The 13,655-nt window shown below is 45.3% G+C and overlaps 1 pseudogene across 1 annotated transcript in view; it reads right to left on the bottom strand.

Moving 5' to 3' along the window:
- Positions 1 to 963: 963 nt before the first annotated feature.
- The window catches only part of LOC146871496 (uncharacterized), a 71,998-nt pseudogene continuing 59,306 nt past the window's right edge, over positions 964 to 13,655 (bottom strand). The window contains exon 3 of the transcript XR_014981005.1: positions 964 to 2,090. The product of XR_014981005.1 is annotated as an uncharacterized LOC146871496 (transcript). The remainder of the gene's footprint in view (positions 2,091 to 13,655) is intronic.

The raw sequence follows: 13,655 nt of genomic DNA, 5'->3' as shown, positions 1-13,655 counted from the left end.
AATCTTAAATAAACCTTGTCAAACTTTAATATATTTGGTTGGGCTTTCCTTTATATTCGATTGATACTCTTTGGCATGTTCATAGGCATTTGTACTCACTTGTTTTTTACATTATACCACCATCAGGTTTTATTTTGAAGTCAATAAAGCTTTTCATTTTAATATAGGTTGCATATTGAATAGTGGTTTACAAAGACTAGAAAAAGGAGAGATTATCTGACATCACATGCTGTGTATCCATTAAGCAGTCAAGGAGAGCAGGCCAAATTGTAGGTGACATTAATATTGATTTTGGTATAAGGTGGAACTGGAACAGTGACAATAAATCTCCCTGAAAATGTTCGATTAGAATAGTTTATACATTCAATGGAAAAATTCAATTACCTTGCATATTAAATAGTGAAATGTCGCTGTTAAGCATCATTTTCATTAATGTTAAGAAATAAAGGCACTTCTGGAACCCTAGACATGTGACAATGCAGGTGTTGAAAAGCACAATCAGAGTCTTGCGTTCTTTCCAGAGGTTGGTTTCTTGTTGTAAGTTTAAGTAATTTGTAACGAAGTATTTCAATACCTCCGGCTTCCACCTCAGCTTTCATCTAGAGATTTTATTTTACTTCTTCCATGAATTTAACACAATCTAAGCTGTGGATTCTCCAGATAAGTGGCATTTAAATATTACTACATATCGCATGTGTTGTGTATATCATTTTCATACCTTCATTAAACGTATTTTTATTTTTTTATCACCTTTTTCCCTTCAGTCTTTGTACATGGACCTAATCGACAGAAGAAAGGGGCTTTGGATCTGGTCACACAGTTTGAAAATAATTTTTCATTTGAGCCAACGTACATTTGAAACTAGGAAATCCAGTTTTACATTTTTTCATAGTGAATTATTGCCTAGTCCCTATGGAAGTGCTTAGACCAGTATTGGTAGGCTGCTTCGTTCTTTTTTGCCATGTGTTTTACAGCTCTTATATTTTACAAACATAATATGTTTTGAGTCTTTGTGCAATTCTTTTCTTGATTCATTCACCAGCTTCTTAAATTTGGTCTATATTTACATATTTCGGAATGCTTCTAGCAGTGCCCCTTCTTTATAATTCTATAGCAAATTCAATTCTGTATCTGAAACTGTTGCATCTGTTCAATCTGTTGATTGTGTTTTTGTTGATGTTTGATCATACGAGAAGGGTGACTAAATCTCTTACCACATTCAATGCATGTATAAGATTTGGCTCCTGTGTGTATTCGTTGATGCGCAACAAGATTCGCTGACCAGCTGAAACTCTTCCCACAATGTTCACATGTATAAGGCTCCTCGCCTGTATGAGTTCTCTGGTGATTACGGAGATGAGAATTCTGACTAAAGCTTTTCTCACAAAAACTGCATTTATAAGGTTTCTCGCCTGTATGGGTTCTCAAATGATTAGTAAGATTTGCATGGTTGCTGAAACTCTTTACACATAAAGTACATGCATATGGCCTCTCTCCTGTGTGGGTCCTGAGATGGGTAACAAGATGTATATTCTGACTGAAACCTCTGCCACATTCACTGCATTTATAGGGCTTTTCTCCAGTGTGGATTCTCTGATGAGTAATGAGGTTTGTGATATTACTGAACCTTTTCCCACAATCAGAACATATAAAAGGTCTTTCTCCTGTGTGAGTTCTACGATGGTTAATAAGATGCGTGCTTTTACTAAAGCTTTTCCCACACTGATTACAAGTATAAGGTCTCTCTCCAGTATGGGTTCTTCGATGATTTACCAAGGTTGCATCATGACTAAAGCTTTTCCCACAATCAGTACATGTGTACATCCTTTCTCCTGTATGACCTCTTCTTTGCTTGGTCGGATTTGTTGATTTCTTTATACCTTTTTTACCTTCAGTGCATGTTTTAGGTCCTTCAACAGGATTTCTCTGGTTTGGTTTTGGAAGGTGAAGTGTATTTATGAGGGGTTCTTGCTCTGAAATTTGAAGAACCCCCTCTTTTCTGTTCTCTGATGTTGCCAGAGAAGATTTTATTTCATCTGCACATTGCTGATAATTCATCTCCATCCACTCAACCCTGGCTTCTGGTTCTACTGGAAATAAATAAAATACAGATTATATTCTATTTTGAATAAGATACAGTTTTTGCAATGAAGAGTATATTATACTAAACAGTTTGAGCAGAACTCAAACACTACAAATTTATTCAGAAAATGATTGCAGTTATGGACACGAAAAACAAAATGAACCCAAAGAGAAAAGATGTGAACATTGTCAGACGGGAAACCATCAATATACTTATCAAAATCACAAATACTATTGTCATCCTTCCTGAAGTACAACAGGGATCGCATCTACCACTCAACAGCCAGAATCTGGAATTATTTTATTTGAGTAAAGGGTCTGTTGGAAATGGACCGTTTTGCAGGGTCATCCCCAAACGTTTTGCTTCTTCCTCCTATTTTTTCCTGACCTGTGCTAGTTGGCAATAGGACTCTGGGCACTTTACCACTGCTGATCAGTACTAAAGTGCATATGCTCTCTGTGTAAATTGTTATTGCGATTGGTTGTCCATGAATAGCATATTTAATCTACCAGAAGGTCCCTAGTAAAGTGCAGAGTGTGCCAGGGCTGGTAAATCAAATGCTACTAGTGGACCTGCAGCACTAATTGTGCCACCCACATAATTAGCCCTGAAAAGATGCCTCAGTTCTGCCACTGCAGTGCCTGTGCGCAGTTTGTTAACTGCCATGTCGACTTGGCAAGTGCACCCACTTGCCAGGCCCTAACCGTCCCTTTTCTGACATAGAGGACTCCCCTATGGTAGGCCCAAGGTACCCCCTGGGCAGGGTGCAGTGTATGTGAAAGGTAGGACATGTGCTGATGTGTGTAACATGTCCCGATAGTGAAAATATTGCCAATTTAGTTTTTCACTATTGAAAGGCTATTTTGCCCCATAGGACAGAATGGGGAATGCTTGTAACATTTTACAAGCATATCTTCCCATAGGGATAGGATGGAAAAACGGAGTTTGGTAGCTCTGAACTCAGGATTTAATAGCTTTTAGTAAAGATGGTTTTTAAATTGAGTTTGAAAATACCACTTTTAGAAAGTGGACATTTTCTTTTTCATCCATCCTGTGTGCCTCTGCCGGTTTGTGGATGGACTGCCTGGTTTCAGTGTGAAAGAGACAGGGGTTGTGCATTCCCTGTAGACAGCCGGGAGGGTGGGGGGGGGAGGGAGGTTTAAGGTGTGCATGGCCCTTCCTGGATGACTCAGTGTTGAGCTGAATAGACCCTGGCTGCATATAGAGTGGTGGGAATAGATTAACCTTGCATCTGAAAGGAGCCTGTCTCACTTGCACAATGCTGTCTCCACCTCCAGTGGTCATGCTGCCCCAGTGAAGGAAGAACTGGACTCAGAGTCCCCTGTACAAAGAGAACAATGACATTGTGGGGTATAAGTATCTGACCCACAACCCCATACTTTAGATCATTCCCCGAATTCAAGAGGACCCTTTGCCAAGGAGACGAGCTGGAGAGACTGAGGAGGAGTACTGTCCCTTTTCTGTGTGGGGTTGGCCTGCAGGTACAGTTTCTACCAAGGAAAGGGGAATTACTTTGCTGTGTCCCCTGCTTGAAGGAGATCTCCAAGGGCCTGTGTGTGCTGGCCTTCTGTTCTGAAGTCTCAGGGACACACAGACTTCACTCCCAGCTCCCCTGAACTCTGCTGCTGTGAGTTCTGACCTGCCAAGAGGTGCCTATGCCAGTACTGGGCCTCTGGAAGGTGTTGCTGTAGTTTGGGAGCTGGAAGAAAGTTAAAGAACTACAGAAATCAACACATCGCTCCTATTGCGGCTGTTTTTCCAAGGCATCTTCACAGTGCGAGAAGAATTTCCACGCATCTCCGTGCCGCTGCGAAAACAGACGCAGCGCCTATCACCGCTGCAAGAATTGACGCATCAAGGGGTCGTGGTTGAAGAAGACCGACGCAACACCAACACCGCTCTATGCTGCCGCATCGATCGCCGACGCATCCCAGATTGCCACGCATTTCACCTGTGTGGCAAGTTTTCCCGATGCATCACCCACGGACCGGAACCGGCACGAAGAATCAACGCATCACTTCCCCCTACAGACCAGATGCAACGCATCACTTCTAATGGGTGCAGCAGAACTGTTGCATCGCCTCCCCAAGATCTAAGGAACGGACGCATCTCTCGGTTTTTGACCCTTCCTCACTCTGCGGCTGTTTGGCCTTGTGAACTTTGGCACATCTACAGGTACTTTGGTGAAAAGTCACTCATCCATAGTTCTCTATGGTACAAGTTCTTGAAACCTTTTGAAAGTCATATTTTTAACTGTGTATGTTGGATTTTTGTCCTTTTGGTCTTGTTAAGTTTAGATAAAGATATTTTATCATCAAAGACCCTTTGTGGTGTTTTCACTGTGTTACTGTGAGTGTTGGTACAAATTATTTACACATTGCATTTGGGATAAGCCGGTCTGCTCGTGCCAAGCTACCAAGGGGGTGAGCAAGGGTTATCTAAAGTGCGTATTCCCCTCACCCTGACTAGAAGCAAGGGTCCCTATTTGAACAAAGGTACCTACCTCTGTCAACTAGAGAGCCCCATTTCCAACAGTGTCAATAGCATAATACTCATTATAAACCACATAAAAAAGCCTTCCAATTACAATAAATAGTGAGATACAGCTCAGGCACAGTGGGGTACAAATTAGTTGAGCTTATTGAAGAGACGTAAACAGTACAACAGGAGCAATAAGGAGTCTGCTTTATCGGTTCAGCCCGGCGCTCCAACTGCATCATGCATTCCAGGAACTCTGATACTTACACCCACATCTACATTCTATGCTCTGCATTTTGCCTGGGGAAGCTCTAGGATACCACACATCTCCCTTTTTTAAACAAGAGGAAATTGTCAGCATTGGAATTACATTAACAGACCACACCCTGTACATAACTTAAACTCCGTATATTAGGTTACATAAAACTGTGGCGTTTTCACAATACGATTAAAAGTAATTTTAGTGCAGGGAATGGTTTTTATTCCACAAAGTCATTAAGATGCTTCGCCCTAATAAGATCTCATTTTGGGGTGACACTCAGTACTAATTTCTTCTGCTTTAGCTCTTTATCCTCCACCCGTTTCCTCTTCCATGGTCACAGTGCCTCTGCTTAGGTTACAGACCCTTTCAACTTTATAATTTGCTGGATTACTCAACACCACCTTCAACTTCAAGGTTCTAGGGCAGTGGTTCCCAAACTTTAACATGTGGCTCCCTTAACAAATTGGCTGCGGCTCCCCATTCCTTTTTTTGACAGTGGAGGGGGTCGAATTTGCACTGTATAAAACTGCAAGAAAAAGGGAAAAAAACACTTTATGGCTAAATGAGTCTATGCTTTGAGACCAATTTCTCGATCAAGAGGGGTCTTTAAATCTGAATACGATTGCACTGGACACCTCTCCTGGAGAAGGAGAAACTGCATTGTTTAATTTGTCACTACCAGAAACCTTTTAGCTCGGGTATTACCCACAACCTTTTGAATATATAATCTAATGGCGGTCGCCAGTAGATAGTTATAACCGTGTTTCCATTGGAAATCTCAAAATTTTATTTTGAATAACTTTGGCGCCGGTTGACGAATCTTCGCGAAATTTTCAAAACTAATGGGGCGCTCAGCTCCTACCCTGAAAGTCTCGGGGTGATTCATCAAGCGGGGCCGAGAAAAAAGGGGGGGTCCCAAAAAGCATTTTCCCTATGCATTTTTCCATAGGACCTTTAGTCGAAGGTACAGCCCGAACAGCTGAACAGAATTACTTGAAATTTGGCCGAGAGGTAGTCCTCAGGTCAGGGAAGTGCCTTTTGCATATATGGAGTCAATCTGTTCAGTAGTTCCTGAGAAAATTGCATTTAAAAGCACATACATATCTATAGCCGCGCACGGTGCGCGCACCCTTACGTGCGCGAGCATAATTGATTGGTTGTTACATGTCAGTCAACGTTCGAATCGGTCGAAATCAGGAAGTGTCGGCCGCCATTTTGTTTGTTTTCAGTGCGAGAATGGAAAAGGAAGGTGGCGAACGTGAAAGGGGGCAGGGTAGAGAGTTCCAGACCCCCTAGCCTTGGTCAGAGGCTCCCTGAAGGACCCCGAAGGCAGAAAAAAACATTTACGTTTTATTTTTTTAAATCGCGGGGGTGCGCGCACCGTGCGCTCACGGTGAAAAAACATTACAAAAAAAAAATATAATAATTTAATACGTAGTTTATTGAAAAATAAATATATAAAAAAAATATTAAGACATACATAACTTAGCATTTAAAAAAATATACAAATTCACTGAAAAAAACCATAGGTTTCACACACGTTATAGTTACGAATTAGCATTTAAAAAACCTTGCAAATTCACTTTAAAAACCATAGGTTTCACACGTTATAGTTAGGTGGATATTTCACTCGTAAAAAACCAATGAAATTCCCCCGTTATAGTTAGTTCAGATAACTATAACTCGCGCGACCGCCACTCTATCACAAGGATGATGTCATGAGTGATGCCACTGACCATGTCATGAGTGATGTAATATGTGACGTCATGAGCAGAGGATTGCGGGCGCGCGAGTTATAGTTCTCAACTAACTATAACGGGGGAATTTCATTGGTTTTTTACAAGTGAAATATCCACCTAACTATAACATGTGTGAAACCTATGGTTTAAGTGAATATATATATATATATATATATATATATATATATATATATATATACATACACACACACACATATATACATACACACACACACAAACACACACACACACACTTACAGGGGCTTTCGGTCGGCCCTTTTCATCCATTATTAGTCTACTGTGGTGTCATTCACATTTTGCTTCTGCCCACCGCAGCACATGGAATAGGGCACAACGTAGGCCCACTTCAACCATTGATTTAACGGACTTTGAGTAATGGTGCTTACGTCCTGCACAGTACATACTCTTAATGCTCATTCATCAGCCTTCTAGCAGAGACCTTATATAACGATGGCTAATGTATCATCAGATCACAGCGAAGGGAAAGAGAATACATTAAAATGCCAAATGCAAGCCAGGCAGCTTGTTGTTTCTGTACACCACCAGAAACTGAAAGAGGTCACACATAAATCCCTACTGCATACCTTCTGGAATCAAAAGTATATCACACAATTTGTTACAAGGGTAAGCCTGAGAAACTATGGTAATTTAAAGGCCAGTTTGACTGTCGTGAACACAGGACTGAATTGGGAAGAAAAAAAACATGTTAACACCAGCATGTTCACAACTTCAAAAGAGAGTCCTGATGTAAAATATCATCAGTATTCCGGCAAAGCTGAAAAAGTGCAACAGTGAAAACAAAAGTGAGTCGCCTTGAGTGTGAAGGGCAAGGGTACCATTCTTGTGAAAAACTGTGTTTTTAGTCTGGATGAGGTGGCTTACAAAAGGGGAGACAAGATAGAAGAACTTGTCATTCAGCAATCACAATGATGCAACTAGAGCCGCTGTTCTAAATTCTGGAGGTATGTGCTCATACTGGCATCCAGTGGCTGTTATAGGAACTGCAGTTCATTGAAATGACCTGCAAAAAGCTTAACAGTTGAACAATGAATGTTGTGTCCAGTATTGATAGTTTGTCACCATTGCGCCCCTGGCCGAGTTTGGTGGCGCAACGGGGTGCCGCGGCGCTAGTGCTCTAGGGACTTTAGAGAACTATTAGCCTCCAGCTGGTGATTTTACAAATATTAAACCTTCTACAGCCACTCGCTGCCTTAAGTGAGTTAAATCCTGCTTTTCGCAGCCTGTGTCAAGACTTCTGTGAGAACCTCAATCTACGCTCCAAACATCTTACGCACCACCCTTTGTTCCAGTCCATCGACCCCGGTAACAGGTACGCATAAGGCTTCTACCCCTCGAAAAGTTCAAATGGACACCTAGTCATCCATGCCAAGTTTTCAGAGTGCATGTGTGACACTTCTATGGTTTCAGTGTGAATATGAAGTTGATTCCAATGTCAAACATTGACACTTCGAGTGACGCTGTCTTGTGAGTAAATCAAAGCAATAATTAAGGAGTGGCTAAGAATTTTCTGTTACTGTATCCAGATATACACAGCAATGAACATATAACTAAAGCTATCCTACCTACCGTCTTTGCAAATGACGGTTAGCAGAATAGGTTCGATGATTAGTAATGAATATGCTACTTACCAGTATGCATCTGTTCTTGGCATGTAGGGCTGCTGACATTCATATCTGTGCATAGATCGCCGCCTAGTGTTGGGTCCGGATGTTTGCACGTTGTTGTCCTGGAAGAGTCTTCGAAGTATCACGAGATAGGTGACCCCTCCCCTGGACCACAGTGCGCATGGGCATCCTCTCCATCCTTAGATTGTTTTTCGCCATTGTGGCAGTGATGGAGTAGATACAGTAAGTGATCGCCATTGTGGCAGTGATGGAGTAGATACAGTAAGTGATGACCATGCTATACAGTAATTCTGAGAGCTGCAGCTGCTACAGGCGCCGGGGAGGAGGGTGGGCGATATGAATGTCAGCAGCCCTACATGCCAAGAACAGATGCATACTGGTAAGTAGCATATTCAGTTCGAGGCATGTGGGCTGCTGAATTCATATCTGTGCATAGAATACATAGCAGTACCTCCTATTAGCGGCGGCTACCAGTGCCAGCTGCAGCAGTCTGAAAAAGAGTTTTGAGAACAGCCTGTCCTACAGCTGCCTGCTGTTTTGAGTGTACATCTACACAGTAGTGTTTGGTAAATGTATGTATAGTGGACCATGTGGCTGCTCTACATATTTCCTGTAAAGGAATGTTTCCCAGGAAAGCCATGGACGCCCCTAACTTTCGTGTTGAGTGGGCTCGTGGGGGAATCGTTAATGTGCGTTTAGCCTTTTGATAGCAAATTTGAATACATTTAACGATCCATCTGGCTATACCTGCTTTGGAAATGGTGTTGCCCTTGTGTTGTGGAGAAAAGGCAACGAAAAGTTGTTTTGTCTTCCTAAAGTCTTTAGTTCTGTCTATATAGTACACGAGGGCCCTCTTTACATCTAGTGTATGGAGCATTCTCTCAGCGACATTTTGTGGATTCTGAAAGAAAACAGGCAGTTCAATAGTTTGATTCATGTGGAACTGCGATATTACTTTAGGCATGAATTTGGGGTTGGTACGTAGTACGACCCCGTTTGCGTGAACCTGTATGAATGGCTCTTGAATGGTTAGTGCCTGGAGTTCACTAACTCTTCTTAACGAAGTGATTGCTACTAGGAAAGCTACTTTCCAGGTGAGGAACTGAATCTCACGAGTGGAGAGGTTCAAAGGGTGGACGCATCAGTCTGGTGAGGACCAAGTTGAGGTTCCACACCGGTGCTGGTGGGTGTCTTGGGGGAATTACTCGTTTAAGTCCCTCCAAGAAGGCTTTGATGGCAGGCACTCTGAATAAAGAGAGGTGCTGCCTGTTCTGGAGATAGGCTGCTATCGCGGTTAAATGGATACGTATTGAGGTGTATGCCAGATTGCATCGGTATAGGTGTAAGAGGTAACAGATTATGTTTTGAATGGATGCGTCTAGCGGGTTGATGTCATTGTTGTTGCAGTAAATGACAAACCTCTTCCATTTGGCCGCATAGCAAGCTCTGGTAGTGGGTCTCCTGGCCTCCTTGATGATGTCCATACAGTCAGGTGGCAGGTTTAGGTAGCCAAACTCTAAGACTTCAGGAGCCAGATTGCCAGGTTCAGCTGTTGCGGATCTGGGTGCTGAATTTCGCCATGGTTCTGCGTTAAGAGTGCAGGTTTGATCTGCAGCCTTTGATGCGGCACCACGGAAAGTTCTAGAAAGGTGGTGTACCATGGCTGGCGCGCCCATGTGGGAGCAACTAGGATGAGTGTCAGTGAGTGCTGTCGCAGTTTGCGTGCCACCAGCGGTATTAATGGCGCTGGGGGAAAAGCGTACGCAAATCTGCCGGACCAGTTCATCTATATCGCATTGCCCTGCGACTGTGGATGTGGGAACCTGGCCGCAAAGCTTTGGCATTTTGCGTTTTCGTTTGTGGCGAATAGGTCTATCTCCAGATGACCCCACTGTTGGAAGTACGGTTGGAGCACTGACGGATGTAGCTCCCACTCGTGCATCTGGTGGCTGTGTCTGCTGAGCAGATCCGCCATCTGGTTGTCCTTGCCTGGGAGGTGTTCCACCATGAGGAATATGTTCCTCTGAACGGCCCACTTCCACATGCTCGGAGCCAGATGAGACAACTGTGGAGTGTGTTCCTCCCTGCTTCTGTAAGTAGTACATGGCAGTCATGTTGTCCGTCCGGATCAACACGACTTTGTTGCATAAGTGTACTTTGAATGCCTTCATGGCTAAGAAGATTGCCATCAGTTCGAGAACGTTGATGTGGATCTTCTTTTGTTGCGCTGTCCATAGTCCCTGCACTGTGTAAGTGAGTACATGAGCTCCCCATCCCTGGAGAGAGGCGTCCGCCGTCAGTATTATTTGTGGAACAGGCTCTTGGAACGGTCGGCCCTTGCAAAGGTTTTGTGGATTCCACCAATGCAGAGTTGTATGCCCGACCGCTCACCAACACTAGGTCTTTTAATTGCCCGTGAGCCTGATTCCATTGACGTGCTAAGCACTCCTGAAGCAGGCGCATATGTAGTCTCGCGTGCGGGACTATGAAAATGCAGGAGGCCATCATGCCTATCAACTGCATGAACACTCGCGCAGGAAGGGAGTGTTGAGGTTTGAACTTTTTTTTATCAGCAGTTGCATGCGGTTGATCCTCACTAAATTTGGCTGAGCTGTGGCTGCCAGAGTGTTTATGGTCGCGCCCATGTACTGTCGTACGTGTGCGGGTTGGAGATGTGATTTTGGGTAATTTTGTGAGAATCCCAGACTGTGAAGAAGGTGGATGGTGAGGGACATGTGGCTGGTGCATTGCTGGGCTGACTTTGCTTGAACAAGCCAGTCGTCCAGGTAAGGGTAGACGTGAATGTGTTGTCTCCGTAGATGTGCAGCCACTGTAGCTAGGCACTTGGTGAAAACCCTGGGTGCTGTTGTCACGCCGAAGGGGAGGACTTTGAATTGATAGTGCTGTCCCTGAATAGTGAACCGGAGATATTTCCTGTGTGATGGGTGTATGGGTATGTGGAAGTACGCATCTTTGAGGTCTAGTGTGGCTAGGAAGTCTCCGTGGCTGAGCAGCGGGAGAACCTTCTGTAGGGTGAGCATATGGAAATGCTCTGAGAGAATGTAGTGGTTGAGGGGTCTCAGGTCTAGTATAGGTCTGAGCGACCCGTCCTTTTTTGGGATTAAGAAGTACAGAGAGTACACCCCTGTCCCCTGCTGGTTGACGGGCACGACCTCTATTGCACCCTTTTGCAGCATACTTAGCACTTCCTGCTGCAATAATGCCAAGTGCTCTACAGACATAGGACGGTGCTTTGGCGGTATGTTGGGTGGAGTGGAGGTTAATGCGAGACACTAACCGTGCTGGATAACATCCCTGACCCACCTGTCTGTGGTGATGGTTTTCCACGTGGACAGGAACCGCTGGAGTCTCCCCCCGACAGGTGTTATGTGGTCGGGGGGAAGGGAGAGGGCGTCACTGTTTGTTTTTGGGTGAGGACCTGGTGTTGCCGTAACTACGTCCTCTGCCCTTGGTGCTGGAGCCACGATATCCACCTCTGTTGGTTTTATCGTAGGTACTCTGTGTGCCTCCTTTAGTGTATTGCTGCTGTGACCCCTGGCCTCTAGCTGCTCCTCTATTCCCGGGGCGACGAAAGGAGCCACTACGAAATTGCTGCGTTTGCAGAGCCCCCCCATTGACTTCGCAGTGTCAGTGTCAGTGTCTTTCTTTATTTTTTCTAGTGTGGTGTCAACTTCTGGGCCGAATAAGTAGTCTGGGTTGACTGGCTGATTCAGGATGTTGTTTTGAATCTCTGGTTTGAATCCTGAGATTCTTAACCAAGCGTGTCGGCGTAACATGACGCTGGTGTTAATTGCCTTCGCTGCTGTGTCGGCAGCATCCAGTGCACACTTAATGGATGCGTTGGTAAGGAGTTGTCCCTCTCTGATGAGGAGCTCCGCTGCCTCTTTGTATTCATCTGGCAGATGCTGAAGTAGCGCTTCTAGTGTGTCGTAGTGTGAGCGATCATAGCGGGCCAGGAGGGCCTTTGCATTGGCAATGCGCCAGATGTTTGCTGCTTGAGCTGCAATTATTTTGCCTGAGGTCTCCAGCACCTTGGACTCCTTGTCTGGGGGAGGCGCATCACCTGTTTGCGAATGGGCTCGTTTGCGAGCGTTAGCAACCACCATGGAGTCCAGAGGTAACTGACCTCTAATGTACATAGGGTCTCCGAGCGCAGGCTTGTATTTTTTTTCAATCCTGGGGTTTGGCACCCGTGCCCTGGTTGCTTCTTTGAAAATGTCCTTTGCAGGTTTGAGAACACCTTTTAACATGGGCAAAGTTTTGACCGTTCTCTCGGAGGAGGCGAAAGTGTCCACTAAGAAGTCTTCCTCAGTGTCAGAGTGGAGTTGTACTCCATGATTGGCGGCAGCACGTTCTAGGAGGGCATTGAAGGCAGCAGTGTCCTCTGTGGGAGATGTTTTTGCGCTGTAAAGCTGCGTGTCCTGAGTATCTGGCGCGGTACCCTGGTCTGTAGGGTCATCCCATGCTTGATCTGGGTCCTGCTGCTAATCAGGATCGGCATCCCCAGGGTAGGTGGTATCATCACCCATGTAGTCCTCCACTGCGTCTGTTTCGGAAGGCGTAGGAGAAAAGGACTGGGGAACCGGATAGGAGGTTTGCAAGCGACCATACAGAACCGGTTCCGACTCTGCTGGTAATTTGTGCTTCAGAGGTATTCTGTAGGAGTCCAAGCCCTTGTCTGGCGTGATCTTCCGTTTGCGGAGCATCAGTCTGCCAGTGTCGGCGTCGATGAATTGTGGCTGTGAAGGCTCAGAAGGTGAGTGTCCAGTAGATGGGGACTGTCTGGCGGACACGTGTCCGGATCTCGAACATCTTCGGCGCCGTGGATGGCGGCAAACCAAAAGTGATGGTCGGCACCGAGGGTGCGTTTGGAGCCTTGTTAGTGTCGGGGCCCGACGTGGATCGGAGGGCTGCCCGTTCTCTGATGCGTTGCAACGACGCCGTGACTTGTCGCACCGAGAACACTGAAGGTTCTTTGGTGCCGGTCGGTACCATGGAGGTAGGCGTCGACTGCTTTGGAGCCACAGGGTCAGCGAGCCGAAAAGAGGTATCAGCGGTCGTCAAGAGTCGATGACTTGGCGTGTGCCGCCGCCTTCGAAGTGGACGCAGATGGAGCGGCCATTTTGACTTTGGTGGTCGGGGCCGACTGCTTCGGTGCCAGGGGCCGAGGCGCTTTCGCGGGACCGAGGGCCTTCTTTTTCGGGTCAGTACCGACATCCGCTGCAGCGAGTTCGGCGCCGAAATCCCTCTTAGTGCGTTCGGAGCCGACGGTCTTTGTTGGCATCGAAGGAGTGGAGGTCTTCGAGCCGATCACGGCCAGTTTCACTTTTGGTTTCGGTGGACTGGTGTGACGATTGGTTTCGGTTTCGTAGAAGGGAATCCAG

The sequence above is a fragment of the Triturus cristatus genome, chromosome 1_1 (assembly GCF_964204655.1).
Source record: "Triturus cristatus chromosome 1_1, aTriCri1.1, whole genome shotgun sequence".
Classification (NCBI taxonomy): domain Eukaryota; kingdom Metazoa; phylum Chordata; class Amphibia; order Caudata; family Salamandridae; genus Triturus; species Triturus cristatus.
Note: the sequence above shows the minus strand (reverse complement) of the source record. Positions and strands in the feature narration are given on the sequence as shown.